This window comes from Akebia trifoliata, unplaced genomic scaffold (assembly GCF_017979445.1).
Source record: "Akebia trifoliata isolate Shusen 1 unplaced genomic scaffold, ASM1797944v1 Contig01191, whole genome shotgun sequence".
NCBI classification, from domain to species: domain Eukaryota; kingdom Viridiplantae; phylum Streptophyta; class Magnoliopsida; order Ranunculales; family Lardizabalaceae; genus Akebia; species Akebia trifoliata.
The window spans coordinates 1-13,441 of NW_028237580.1; the positions used below are offsets into that span (position 1 = coordinate 1).

At 34.1% G+C, this 13,441-nt stretch overlaps 1 long non-coding RNA gene across 1 annotated transcript; it reads left to right on the plus strand.

The window, feature by feature from the left end:
* The first annotated feature begins 6,808 nt into the window (after positions 1-6,808).
* LOC147380628 (uncharacterized) lies at positions 6,809-8,406 on the plus strand. Its single transcript, XR_015175214.1, has 2 exons — positions 6,809-8,035; positions 8,120-8,406. It is a non-coding gene; the product is annotated as an uncharacterized LOC147380628 (long non-coding RNA).
* Positions 8,407-13,441: the final 5,035 nt, after the last annotated feature.

Consider the following 13,441-nt stretch of genomic DNA (forward strand, 5'->3'; position numbering starts at 1 on the left):
TGGTCTTCTCGTAATTTCCCAAATCTTCTTAGAAAGACTCTAAGTCCTTGTTCGTCCCCAATCAAGGATAATTACCTACATAACCCAAGTTTGTTAAGACTCATTAAAATGGATTCCAACTTCTACCTTTCCCATGTTCTTCAAAATTGAAAGAGTTTTCATGGTATTCAATGTGATTTTACCAAGTTTAAGACCCATGACACTTTTGTCTATCGTAGAGAATTCTCTAGAACTTCTACCTAATGACCAACTCATCTCTAGTTTGTTGACTCTCCCAAGGGAAGTGACTAAAGAAGTAATATAACATATCATCTAATTATATATCATTTGGCTAGTTTCTTCACAATTGACTCAAAGCCAAAGTCTTAGGACTACTCTACCCCTCGAAAAGAATTCTCTTGAAATTATTGGCTTTTACTATCCTATCCCTTGATCATCATAATTAGTGAGACCTGTAGGTGAGTGAAAGACCATCAAGGAAAGGTGAGGAGAGGTAATTTGGATTTTTCATAGAGGTTTTAATGTAAATATTGAGAACTTTATGATTTAAGATAAGTTTATTCTTAAGAATTTCCCAAAATCCTATAAATAGGATCCCCATCCAAGACAAAGGGGGAAGAGCTCAAGTGATCTAAAATTTTATCATTTTTTCTCCTCAAAAGCCTCTAGTCTACTCAAACTATATCCAAATCCTTTCTCAAACACTCAAGAAACTCTAACCAAGAAGAAGAAGAAGAGATCAAGGTGGGGAGAAGGCTTATTTTTCAGTTTTTCATTATGTAATCCCCACTTCTATTTAATCCCTTTCTTTAACTTGCAAGTAGTTTTATTTTATGTTCTTCTACTTTCATATAATGTAGATCTAGAGTTTCTCAGTTTGAGGCATAGGGAGAGAGAGTAATTCCTCTTTGAGAGGTAATCTCCCCCTATAAGCCCTCAATAAACTCACTGTGAGAATTTTAATTTCCATCAAGAATAGTTTAGTTTATTTTATTTCTATGCACTTTAAATTCCTAGTGATAATTGATTCTTTACTTTTAATGGTGGAAGAGCTAGAGAGTAATCCCACACTTTGGTGGTGTAATATTCTCTTTATTAGTTATTATTTTTATTCAATAAAAAAATTATAACATCATTTTAAACTCAAAATGTACTTCTTTTTTTTTTTTTTTTAAATCGATAGAACCTCCCCTAAATATTGGACATGAAAAATAAAACCTATATAAAAATATGACAACTATCATATAATAAAACATGTATATCCCCATAGTTCCTTTCTAATTACGAGATGACGAATATTGTAGGATCAGATGAAAAAAATTCCCATTTAATTTGATTTGAATGACATTAATTGTTTTAGTCATTGTTTAGTTGTATGTTGCCACCACACACAATAAAGGTAACACAACCAACAATGACTTGTATTCTTTCCACACACCTAAACCAATAGCTAATGGTCTGTCGTCATTGTTTAATTGTATTCTGACATCACACACAATAAAGGCAACACCACCAATAATGGTTTGTCTTCTTCTCAAACACCTAAACGAATAGCAAATCTCCAAACAAGACTTTGTCTTATCCTTTACCAAGCAACAACAATAAAAAAAAAAAAAACATCTCAATAATAATCAAACCTACCCAAACAAAAGGTTAATGCTCATCTTACAATAAAGGGTTTGATCTAGCCAAATCATGACTAGCAGATGCAGTAGAGGTCCAACTTACTGCATGCAAATCATGGCTAGTAGATCCAACAAATTTTCAACATAGAAGTGAAGAGGTTGCATTTGCAAATCTTGCCCAAAAAAGGTTCTTTCACGAAAAAAATAATGACTAAATTTTAGGATGATTCACACAATCAAAGGTCCTTCAATTTGTGTGTGTGAGAGAGAGATTAGTTTTAGAAAGAAAAAGCACTCCAAAAATTACAATAATTTTTTATTTAGAGAGACTCTGAATGCTGTTTACAGAGAATCCAATTTCACTGCCCTAGCTAGACCCCATTCAATTTCATGAAGGAATAGGAGGAGATGATCGGTGGAGGTGTAGATAGCTCATCTAGGATTTCTTCTTCTTTCGTTCCATCCATCTTTGCAACCAAGGACAGGCAGAGATTTACTGTGGAGCTCAGACATGGAGAGACCACCTTTGTTTCGTGGAGAAAATTATCAAGAACGTAGTTAAGAAATTGAATCAACCATTTCTCTCGAATTTGGTTTACCTTGCCAACGAAGAAGAAGATCTCCTCGTCCTTGCATTGTCCATTTTTTTTGGGGGTTAGGTTTTCTGGGAAGAGCTCGAAGATAAAGGATTTGAGAAAAAACTGGGAAGACCTTCTAAGATCTGAAGACGTAGTAGAGATCGCAGTAGCTAAAGCTACTCCAAACGTATGCTGTAGAATAGATCAAATATGTTGTTGTGCATTGAGTAAGAGAAAGAAGAAGAGAGATTCAATCGGGGACATTGAATGTAATTTTTAAAATTTTTAAGGGGCATATTTGACCCAAAGCCACTGTTTTAGCATAGTTGAAGTGCTCCCTGTAATTACATTTTTGAGAAGAACCTATTTTGGTGCCCCACCAAAAATCCTCTTTTCGACTCTTAGGTAGAGTAGTTTTGTGAAGTAGTCAACCATCCAAATGCAAATAAATTACTTCTGACTCCCCGCAAGAGTCAGAAGTACTTGGAGAAGTCAATCCAAACATGCCTTAAGCTTTCAAAAGAGTCTTGGGAAACAAGAAAGTAAAGTCCATGTTGATTTTCACAAAAATTCCAGGCTCATAAAAAATTCCAGCAAACAACATTATCTATTTCTAGCTTACTCAGTCATGGAGTTTCTTAGTTTTCTATAACTAGGCTATGGTGAATTTTCTTTAAATTTTCTATAACTTCCTCTATCTTTAAACCGCCAAAAAATGAGTTTCTACTCTCCCCTTTGTTCAATCAATGGTAACCATCTTCAGATAGGAGGGATAAGGTGCCTAACACCTTCCTTATACCTCAACCGAGCTCCCTTACCATAGAATCTCTAGGAACACCTTTTCCCTATCTTTTGGATATGAGAGTCACCACAAGCCAAGGAAAACAGATTTAAAAAAACTTTTTATGATGCCCATTCACACCTTAATTGAATGGTGGTGACTACTAAACCTGTGTAGATGAGCTCAAGTCCTCAAGAGTTTCGAAGCCCACGTATCTACATATGGGTGTGAGTGTGTCACTATTTGCTAACATCTTGTTCACTTTATAGTTTGGAATGTATTCTTCTACATCTTATGTTATAGACATGTACATGTTTTATATGATTAGGTGCATTAAATCTCTTTTTTTATAATTTGAATTTGCAGGTGATCTTCATTGGAAAATTGTATCTATTTATATCAACCGAACGGGTCAAGTGAGATTTTTTATGCGAACCCAAATTTCTAATAATGGGTCAGTGAGATAGAATAAATAATGGGTCAAATCTGATTTATAATTGTCGACACCCCATTTTTGCATCTGCCTAATTTGACAATTCGTCACCTGGTAGCTGTGGATTCCTAATGATGAGCATAAAATAACTCGAAGGCTTGTGAGTTCTATTCTTGATTCCTTCTATTTCTAGTTTTTCATCCCCCTACTCGTCACGAATCGACATAGAAGTTTACGTATGCTTAGGATCGCTACATCTTACGCTCGACTTAGCAAACACGTATGCATAGGTTCGTTACACAGTTCGATAACTTAGAGACCACGCTACACTAAGAAATTGCAACCTCGAGACTTAGAAATAGCCACACAGAGACTGAAAGAAGCCTCACGTTAAAATTCGTAAAAATCTGTGATTTCGAATTTAACGGGACTCAAATCAATGAAAACAGAGAAATTCAAGAAAAATCTGTAAAAATCACAAAAATAATGAAAATACCCCTCATAAATTTTGGACCCCCGAAAAATCTCAAAAGTACCTCCATTGCACTCAGAATGTGATTTCGAGTCTAATGGGAACCAAATAGATGAAAACAAAGAAATTTAAGAAAATTCATGAAAATTTAAGAAAATGATTAATCCCTAGGAAAATAAAATTCAAATCGAAAATCAAACTAAAATTCAACAAAAAAAATCAATTTAAAATTCAAATCAAATTCAAACCAAAAATCAAAATAAAATTAAAATTGAAAATTGAACTAAAATTTAACCAAGATGCAATTAAAATTTAAAAATTAACATCAATTTAAAATCGAAAATCAAATTAAATTTCAATTAAAATACAAAATAAAAATTAAGTTTAAATTAAAATTCAAAGTCAAAATCAAATTGAAAATTAAGTTGAAGATCATTTAAAAAGTAAAATTAAATCGAATCAATCAACCAATCAAAATAAAATCAAATCGACTAACAACCAATAATAAAAATTAAAACCAAATTGAAATTAATGAAATAATCAAAATTTAAAATCAAACACAAATTCAAATTTAATTTAAAACATCAAATTAAAATTCAAATCAAAATGTCGACTCAAATAAAGAATTTAATTGAAATCAACCGATTATAATCAAAATCAAATTATCGACCAATGGCAACTCATTGACAAGGAATCATTAATGAAGCGAGTAGCGTGGGATCCCTCTCCCATTCTCTTAAAATAAATAAATAAATAAAATACAATAAAATAAAAAATAACCCACGTTTTCTTTTTCTTCTTCTTCTCCTCTAACACCAATGTCTCCAACACTCCTAAAACCACGTCTTCTCTCCCATCTCTCCATAACTGCCCACACAACTCTCCCATCTCTCCCCTCTCCCTCTCTCACGTTTTGGTTGGGGAAGATCATTATAAAACATAAGAAAAAGCAACCATTGAAAGGGGGGATTTTGGGGACTGCTCTCTAGAAAAAAAAAACTGCTCCATCATCTTCTTCCACAAAAAAAAAAAAAAAGAAACTTCCATTAAAAAACCTGCAACTCCTTTCTCTCTCATTCTCTCCTCTCTCCCATCTCTCCCTCCCTCACGTTTTTGGAAAACTATCATATAACAGCAAGGAAGAAAAAACGTTCTTTGGGGGCTGCTCTCTAAAAAAACGTTTCGGCTACCTCTCTTCCATTAAACCTGCAACATCCTCCTTCCCCATTGCTGCCCAACGCCCGGCCACCTACCTCTCTCTCTCCCCACTACGTTCCTCCCTTGCTACAACATTATTCCAGCCCCTCTCCAGCCATCTTCACCTTGCTGCCCTCTTTCAATTCTCCATTTAAAAATCTGCAGCTTCTTCTTCACCATTAACAATCTTAACAGCCACATCTTTTTCTCCATCACCCTCTTCACCATTAAAAATCAGCACCCTCTTCACTACATTCTCCATCATCCTCTTCACCATTAAAATCAGCAATCTTTTCTCCATTAACATTCTCAACAGCCACATCTTCTTTTCCATCACCCTCTTCACCATTAAAAATCAGCAATCTCTTCACCATTAAAAATCAGCAATCTCTTCTTCATTAACACCCAATAGCCCTCATCTCCCTTATCTGTCACGTTTTGGCAGCAGCTCCCATTTATCACGTTTGTCGCCATTAACTTCTTCTCCAAACAGTCGCATGTTCATCATGTTTTCTGCCGTTAAATTCTTCTCCCACGTTTCTCTCTCATTCTCTCTTCTCCAATGTCTCTCTCTCTCACCCTCTTTGCTTTCCTTTCTCTTCACCAAGTTCCAATATCCATAACAAATATCACAGCCACAGCCACACAGCACAACTCACAAGATATTCCAAGGTTCTTTTTTGAAGGAATTCACGCCTCCGAAATTATTCAGTGAGGTAAATTTTTTATTTTATTCTTACTGTTTCTTGATTTCGTATGCATTTGAATCAATTCACCGATTTTTTGGGATATGCGTGGCACTATGGCAATCTTTACGATTCCGAAATATTATTGGATCGATTCGCCCCCCATTTTTTTGTTGATAAATTGATTGGTTAACTTGCTAATATTAAGTCGGTGGACCGACTCATTGGGTGTTGATATTTATCGGGTCAATTCGTCGATTTTTTATGTTATTAGGTCAACTCATTAATGTTGATATTAATCTACTCATAAGCTTTTTAGTGTACATGAAAAATAAAAATAAAAATCAATTATCTGAATAAAAATCAACGAGTCGATTCACTGATTTTTGTGTGCATTGAAAATTCCAAATCGAAATTGTCTATGAAATTAGACACGTAAGTCGACTCACTGATTTAGGATGTACGTGGCGATTTAAAAAATCAAATTTCATTGATTAAAATTATTGAGTTGACTCACTGATTTTGTGTACATTGAAAATTTTAAAACAAAATTTTCTATGAAATTGGACATGTGAGTCAACTCATTGATTTTAATGCACGTGACGATTCAAAACTCGAATTTCTTTGATAACAAATGTGTGGGTCAACTCACTAATTTAGGGCACATGGTGATTAAAAAATTAAATTTCTTTGATTAATAATTTATGGGTTAACTAACTGATTTTGATGCATGTGATAATTCAAAAAAATCAAATTTCTTTGATTAAAATTGATGAGTCGACTCACTATTTTTTTCGCACATGGCATTAAAGATCGAATTCATACTTTTCAAAATGTGACTGAATTGATCCATTAATTTTTTAGTGCCACGTAAGCTTTATTAAATCATGGGATTCCATCATGCGAAATTCGAGAAATCATGCAATTACTTTAACCATAAGATTTGTTTAGTAAATCTGATGCAATTTGATGATGATTGAACCCTGGTTTAACCTTTAGTCTTTGAATGTTGACCATGGGATATTTTTAAATCGTAGTAGAAACCGATTATATCGATAAGGCAGGTTCGGTGCCTAACACCTTCCGCAATCCGTAATCTGACCACTTATCCATTTCTCTTACTTGTGGACTAACCCGATCCATTTTGGAGTTATCTGTGGTTCCTAGACCTAAACTAGGTGGCGACTCCCTATTCTTTAAAAATCCCCGATTTGCATAATCGGACCCCTATTTGCTATTTAGCGGATAAAGGGGGTCAAAGCGATTTCAATAACATCCAAAATATAATTTTGGACCACCAAGACTACAATATGTTCTGGTTTACAACACGAATTCAGCTGAGATAACATATGCATTTACCTATCGCCTATTTTTCTGTTATTATGTAAAGCCACAATAGTTTCAAGGTATTTTGTTGTGTTGGACTAGCTAGTGTAATATATGTCCAACATAAAGTTGTTGGGCAAAAATGTAGTTGCAAACCAAACACAAAAAGTAAAATACATACATCTTTTGATATTATTAGTCTAATATATTAAGTAGTTATATTGGTTTACACTTCATATATTCTACTTTTTTTTTTTTGAGTACTGAAAACTATCTATGGTGTAATTCGTTTGTTAATTCTATTTTTAGGTCTTAAATCTATCCTTGTTTTCCATCTCATCATACAAACTTGGGTTGTAGAAATTCCACAGAGAAAGAACAATGGTAAAAACTGTTCCACTTAAAAAAATAAAAGTTTTTGAGGAAAAATATTAGAGATTTGGAGGAACAATACCCATCTTTTCCATGCAGCTTGAATTACACAAGATATACTTGAAAACAATCCACAAAAGGTAACCTACAATACCTTCTTCTATGTCTACCAATTGTAGTTCCCTCTGAAAAAGTTACAAAAGATGTGAAACATTTAGACCTTCTTAAGATTGTAAATATGAACTTTAAAACCATCTTTTACCTATTTGTTGTTTTAATAGATTGGTAAGGGAAGAATAATTATGGAAGGCAACATAATCACAATTTTTTGGTTTGCTTATGTAGTTCAACGATGTATGGAAGCTGCAATCACACTTAGAATCTGCAATATTGATGGCATGGTCATAGATGCTCGGTTCTATAAACCCTTGGATGTAGAGCTTATCAGAAGATTAACAGGGAACATGAGATCCTAATTATAGTGGAAGAAGGAGTCATTGGAGATTTTGGGTCTCACGTATCTCACTTCCTAAGCTTAAACGGTCTTCTAAATGAACCCCTAAAGGTAATTTTTTTTCCTTCAATTTTTCAAGATCAATATGATTTTTTTTTTGTCTCGATTTTGATTCTATTTGGTACTTTTATGCAGTTAAGAACAATGATGCTTCCAGATAGATACACTAAACATGGATCACCCAAAGATCAGATTGAAGAGGCAGGGTTGTCTTCAAGGCATATTTTTTCAACAATATTGTCTCTTATGGGGAGGCCCAAAGAAGCTTTAAGGTTCAAATGATCAAAAACATGGGAAGCAAGTTCATTTCCATTTTCTTATATTTGTAACTATTTGGGATTGGTTGATGTAAGTATTGTAAACTTATATTTGTAACAGCTTTAATGCTTTTTAATGTTGAGTAATGACTTGATTGTAGATCATTGTTGAAGTTTTGTTATGTTTGATGGTGTGCTCTAATCATTAATTAGGTTGTGCTAAATAATTTAAGAAATGAGATGTAATAAGTAAAAGTTGGGGTGCAAATAGCAGATCTAACATTTCTAGGTGTGTTTTAATATTTAATTAGGTTGTAGTAAATAATTTAAGAAATGGGTGTAATACAAAAAAGTTGGGGTGCAAATAGATATTTATTTTTTGGTGAATTTATGTTAGTTTTCAGCAGTGAATTCAACGCTCAATTTGGCGGCTCGAAATCGTCCAAAAGTGTATTCTACATCAAAAAAATTGACAAGTTGGTCCGTCAAATTTTACAAAATTCGATGATCTTGGACCGTCAAATATAGCCTTTTTTCACGTGGTATTGTGCAGGCTCAAAGTAATGTTTTGGTAGAATGGATTAGGTTTTGGGTAGGTTGGAAGTAAATGATGAAGGTTTTTGGGATGAAAGGTAGTTATATAGATAGTGCAACTTGGTTTAATATGGTTCGATTTGGGGTCAAATCAGAACCGAACCTACATGGGTTGGTTCCACTAAATAAGAACTAGTAGAACCGAATTGAATAGCCCATAGAACCGAATTAAGGTCAATTTGGTTCTATGGGTTGCCAATATCCTGTACAACTTCTTGGAAGCAAAATATTTTAGATGAAAATAAAAAAATAAATTGTGACCATGAAATTTTATTATAATAAGTCATTAATCAATCCATAAAAAATAAATGGCTAATCTATCCATAAAAGAGAAGTCATTATTCTATGTCATAACTCATAAAAACTTCCAAGTCATTAAGAGTTTGGTTCTCAATTTGGTTTGGTTATATACAAGCCTTGAATCGAGAACTTAACTGAATTGGTCGGTTTGCCATATTATTAACCCAGAACCAAGTCACAACTTATTCCAAACCGAACCAAACCAACCTAAAGCTATCAACTTGGTTCGATTTTCAGTTTGAATTAGACCAAGTTGCACCCCTATTAGGAGATACTATGATAAAAGATGGTGTGTTAGTAAGTTATGATGGATGATAGTTGGGAATGGTAAATAGTGAGTGATTTAGGATACAAAGTAACAACAAACAAAAGAGAAAAGAAAGAAGATGATAGTAAGGACGGGTTATTTGGTAGCAATTTTTTCAGAAGATGGATTGCAAGCATACTTCCCACAACATCAATTGAAGTGGAATTCAATCAGGGTTAAGGTTATGACCTTCAACAATTTTGGACAAGAGATTGCAAAAAATTTATAGTCTAGATTTCGTACGAAGGGATGTCATATCTACTACATCTCAAAATTTTAGTTCATCATTGGCATAGAATTCTATTCATAGAGAAGGGAAGATTATAGTGAAAATTATTGAAGATGAAGTTCAAATGAAAAGGTGTTTGTAAATGGCATCCCAATCTTCGGTTATTTCTACTAAATATGTCGATTAGCGGTGGTCAGAAAAAAACTGTTGCTAAAAATTATTACTTTCGGACTCTCTCTTTGGTTCTTCATCTCTCTGTTTTCATTATTGAATGAAGACATTTTAATTGATCAATTTCTTAGATATTTAATCTTTCTTCCCCTCTTTTTTCTAATTTGAGTTCATTTAATTTCTCCATTCAAAACCCCCTTCATACGGTAGAGTTGTTCCCACTTATAGATGAGAGTAAGAGGACCTAGAGTTTTGTAGAGGTAATTTTTTTTTTATCCGACGTCCACTAATTCTTTCTAAGCTTGGATGTGGACCTGTTCGTCTTTGCAACGCCTATGATGCTCAAATCAAGCAATAGTTCATGAAAGAAATGTCTAGAAAGAATTCCTGGATTGGAATTGTGTCCTTTTGATAGCTGATCTGATGCCTATTTATAGGCTAAATCATGATATCTTCTACCCTTGATAAAAATCGAGTCAGCCCATAAAATTTTTTTTTTTTTAATTTCAAAACATGCATTTTCAAAAAGGTGAGTCGACTCAAAATAAAATCATATTTTATTTTTAAAAAATCATATTAGTTCAACCTAATACCATGAAATCGAAACCATAAAAAATACCTAAAATGGCCCTAAAACCCTGAAATGACTCGATTCTCCTTAATAAACAAAAACTAAAATATAAAATAATAAGAAAAATAAATTGACTCACCTCGATGAAGGTTTGGTTGTTGGGGTGTTCATTCAAAACTTAACCCAATCACGAATGAACAACCTCCACTCACAAAAGACGAAGAAGATGAAGGATTTATGTAATTTTATATGGATTAATCTGACATATAGATTTTCTGCAACCTCTGTGGAACGAAGAGAGAGACAATGGTGTCAGAAAAATCTATGGACATAGATGAAATTTTGAGAATGAGTGAGAGACGTATGGGAGAAGGTAGGTCGTGAGGTAGCTGTTGTGAGAGGATGAAGAAAGGTGTTCTATGAGCTGAAAAATGAAGTGATGGAGATGGTTAATGACTAAAAAAAGAAGCGATGGATGAGAGGTGTTCTGTGAGGGTTGGAAATGTGATTAAAAGAGAGAAGTGAAGGGACTAATTTGAGTGAAAGATGGATATGTCTAAGAATGGATGCTAGATCTGAGATAAGTGGGGTTGTTATGGGCGAGATGGTGCTTCCGTTAAGGCATTAATTGAGTGAGGAGAGGGTGGGCTAAAGTGGAAGAGAAGTATTTAGGAAACTTAAACTGAAGTAGTTGGGCTATGGAGAGGGTGCTGTGAAGTGTGGCCAAATGGTGCTGTGGGCTGAAGAAAACCAAGGTGAAGAGGTTTGTTCGGGGGAAATTGGTGTGAAGAAGATGGGAGATGAAGTGGTTCCATGCAGCTTCAAGAAGAAGGTGAATGGAGGTGGATGTGCTGGTTGGGTTGGAATGAAGAAGGAGAAGGTGATGGTGGTGAAGAAGAAGATAATGGAATGAAGATGATAATGGATGCTGGAGGAGAAGGTGAATTTTCCTTCTTTCTTTTCTCCTTTCTCTTTTCTCCTCTCTCTCTTTTTCTTTTTGGATCTTCTTTTACTACGGTTTTTTTTTATTTTTATTTTTATTTTTATTTTTTTATTTTTTTTTTATTTTGATTTTTTCCAAACACGTAGGATATTGATTTATGAGAATTGATCCTATGCTTCGTGCATACATTGGAATAGAAAACATTTTTTTTACTAATCTCGACCAATCAATGGATTTTAATGGGCCAAATGGTTTAATTGGCTTGATTAAATTTGTTTAATTAAATTTCAATGTTTTAATTTTCGGACCGTTATATTTTTGATGATCTCAACCATTGTGTTCCTTAAGAGAATGGAGATTGTAAGACAAATTGGGTCTTTGCAATCTTGTAAAACTATAGGTTGGACGGGATACGAAGTTTGATTTTCTGTATTGACCTTCAAAGAAGTTTCACGCTTGGTAATAGTCAGATTTTCAGAGTTGTTCCTTGATTCCTCTTGAACAACATTCTCCTTTGATGGTGGATCAATTTCCTTAGCCATACTTGTACAATCATTGGGAATTTAAAACATGGGTTCGCTCTCGGGGGCTATCTCATTCGAAAGTTTATATTCTCTTTATTCTAAGGACACTGTTAGCTAGCCTAGTTGGAATTCAATCAATGTTATGATTGTATCTAAAACCTCATTGATTTGTGTTTGGACTTCAATTGATAAAAGGTTATCAGTCATTAATAGGCAATCATTGAATTCCTTAAAAGAATGAAATCGGTCGTTAATGGTATTTTGAAAGAATTGTGCATTTTCTGAGATTGAAATATCCTCAGTTTTGAATTTATCAATTTTCCCTTCATTTAAAGATAGTGTTTGGTGATAGAATTGAATCTCCATTTTGACTAAGGCATGACCAATGTCCTATTGTTGTTGATTCAACAACTCAGTCATCAAGGACTCTAATGACGAAAATAGAGGGGAGGACAAATAAAAGTGATTGAATGTTGACTCTGGCTCTGTAACTCTATAATCAAAGAACTGTTGAGAATCATAAGATTGTTGGAGAATTATGGTTGGATTCATTATCGAGGTGTCATGTATATATAAATCTTCATAGTTAACAAAGTGACTACCTTGAGTGAACTCGTTTTGTCCAGGTATAGTATTTAAGAAAAATCAATTATCAATGTGGTATGGTTGGTTGAACGAACTAGATGTCGGCATCCAATAAGAATTTTGAGAATTATGCATATCGGTATGCGTAGTACAGAGCATGGATAGACTTGGGCAATACTCGGGAGAATGACTAAAATTATTACATAGGACACACGGGATCCATAATTATCTCCTAAACTCCATGACAATATAAATCTGCTTGAGGTTCTGTATCTATTTTAACATACACTACGGACTCATACAGAAAGTAGGGAGGAATTCACATAGTGTTTTATGGGTTCTATAGACTAGACAGCTCCTAATTGTTTCAAAGGAATAATCTGAGTTTCCAACCCAGTTTGATAAAATCAAAGTCGTCCAGTTTAATCTTGAGATAAGAGGTGACGCATAATGCTTGAGCGCGGGCTCATTGAAATCACCTCTTCATCTAGAATAGATGTAATCTATCCCTCTAGTACAGTTGTAATACATCAAGATACAATAAGGTAGGATCTTGCTTAAGCATTGACCTTATTCAAGAAGTGCATTTTGTACAACTCAAATTAGCTTTGTCTATTGAACTCGATGGGACCTATGATTAAGTCTAACCAGATTTGAATTAATTTTGACTTATTGTGAATTCAATTTTCTAATAGACAAGAATTCGGTGATGAAATCTGATTCTTATCTTATAGTGTCATTCTCATAAGGGGGCACTTTTAACTAAGTGCAAATCCATAGTCTATAGATTATTCACCCAAAAGCAATATAGAAACCCACTAACAAGAGTTACGGGGGGTTTCGAATCTTACTTCCCGTACTTGATAAGGAATGAACGAGCTGAGTCGACTCGAGCCATCGATACTTGTTTGGATGTATGAACCCGGATAACCGTGACAATTACGTCCCAAATCTATTACAACTTGAGCCTTCTCCT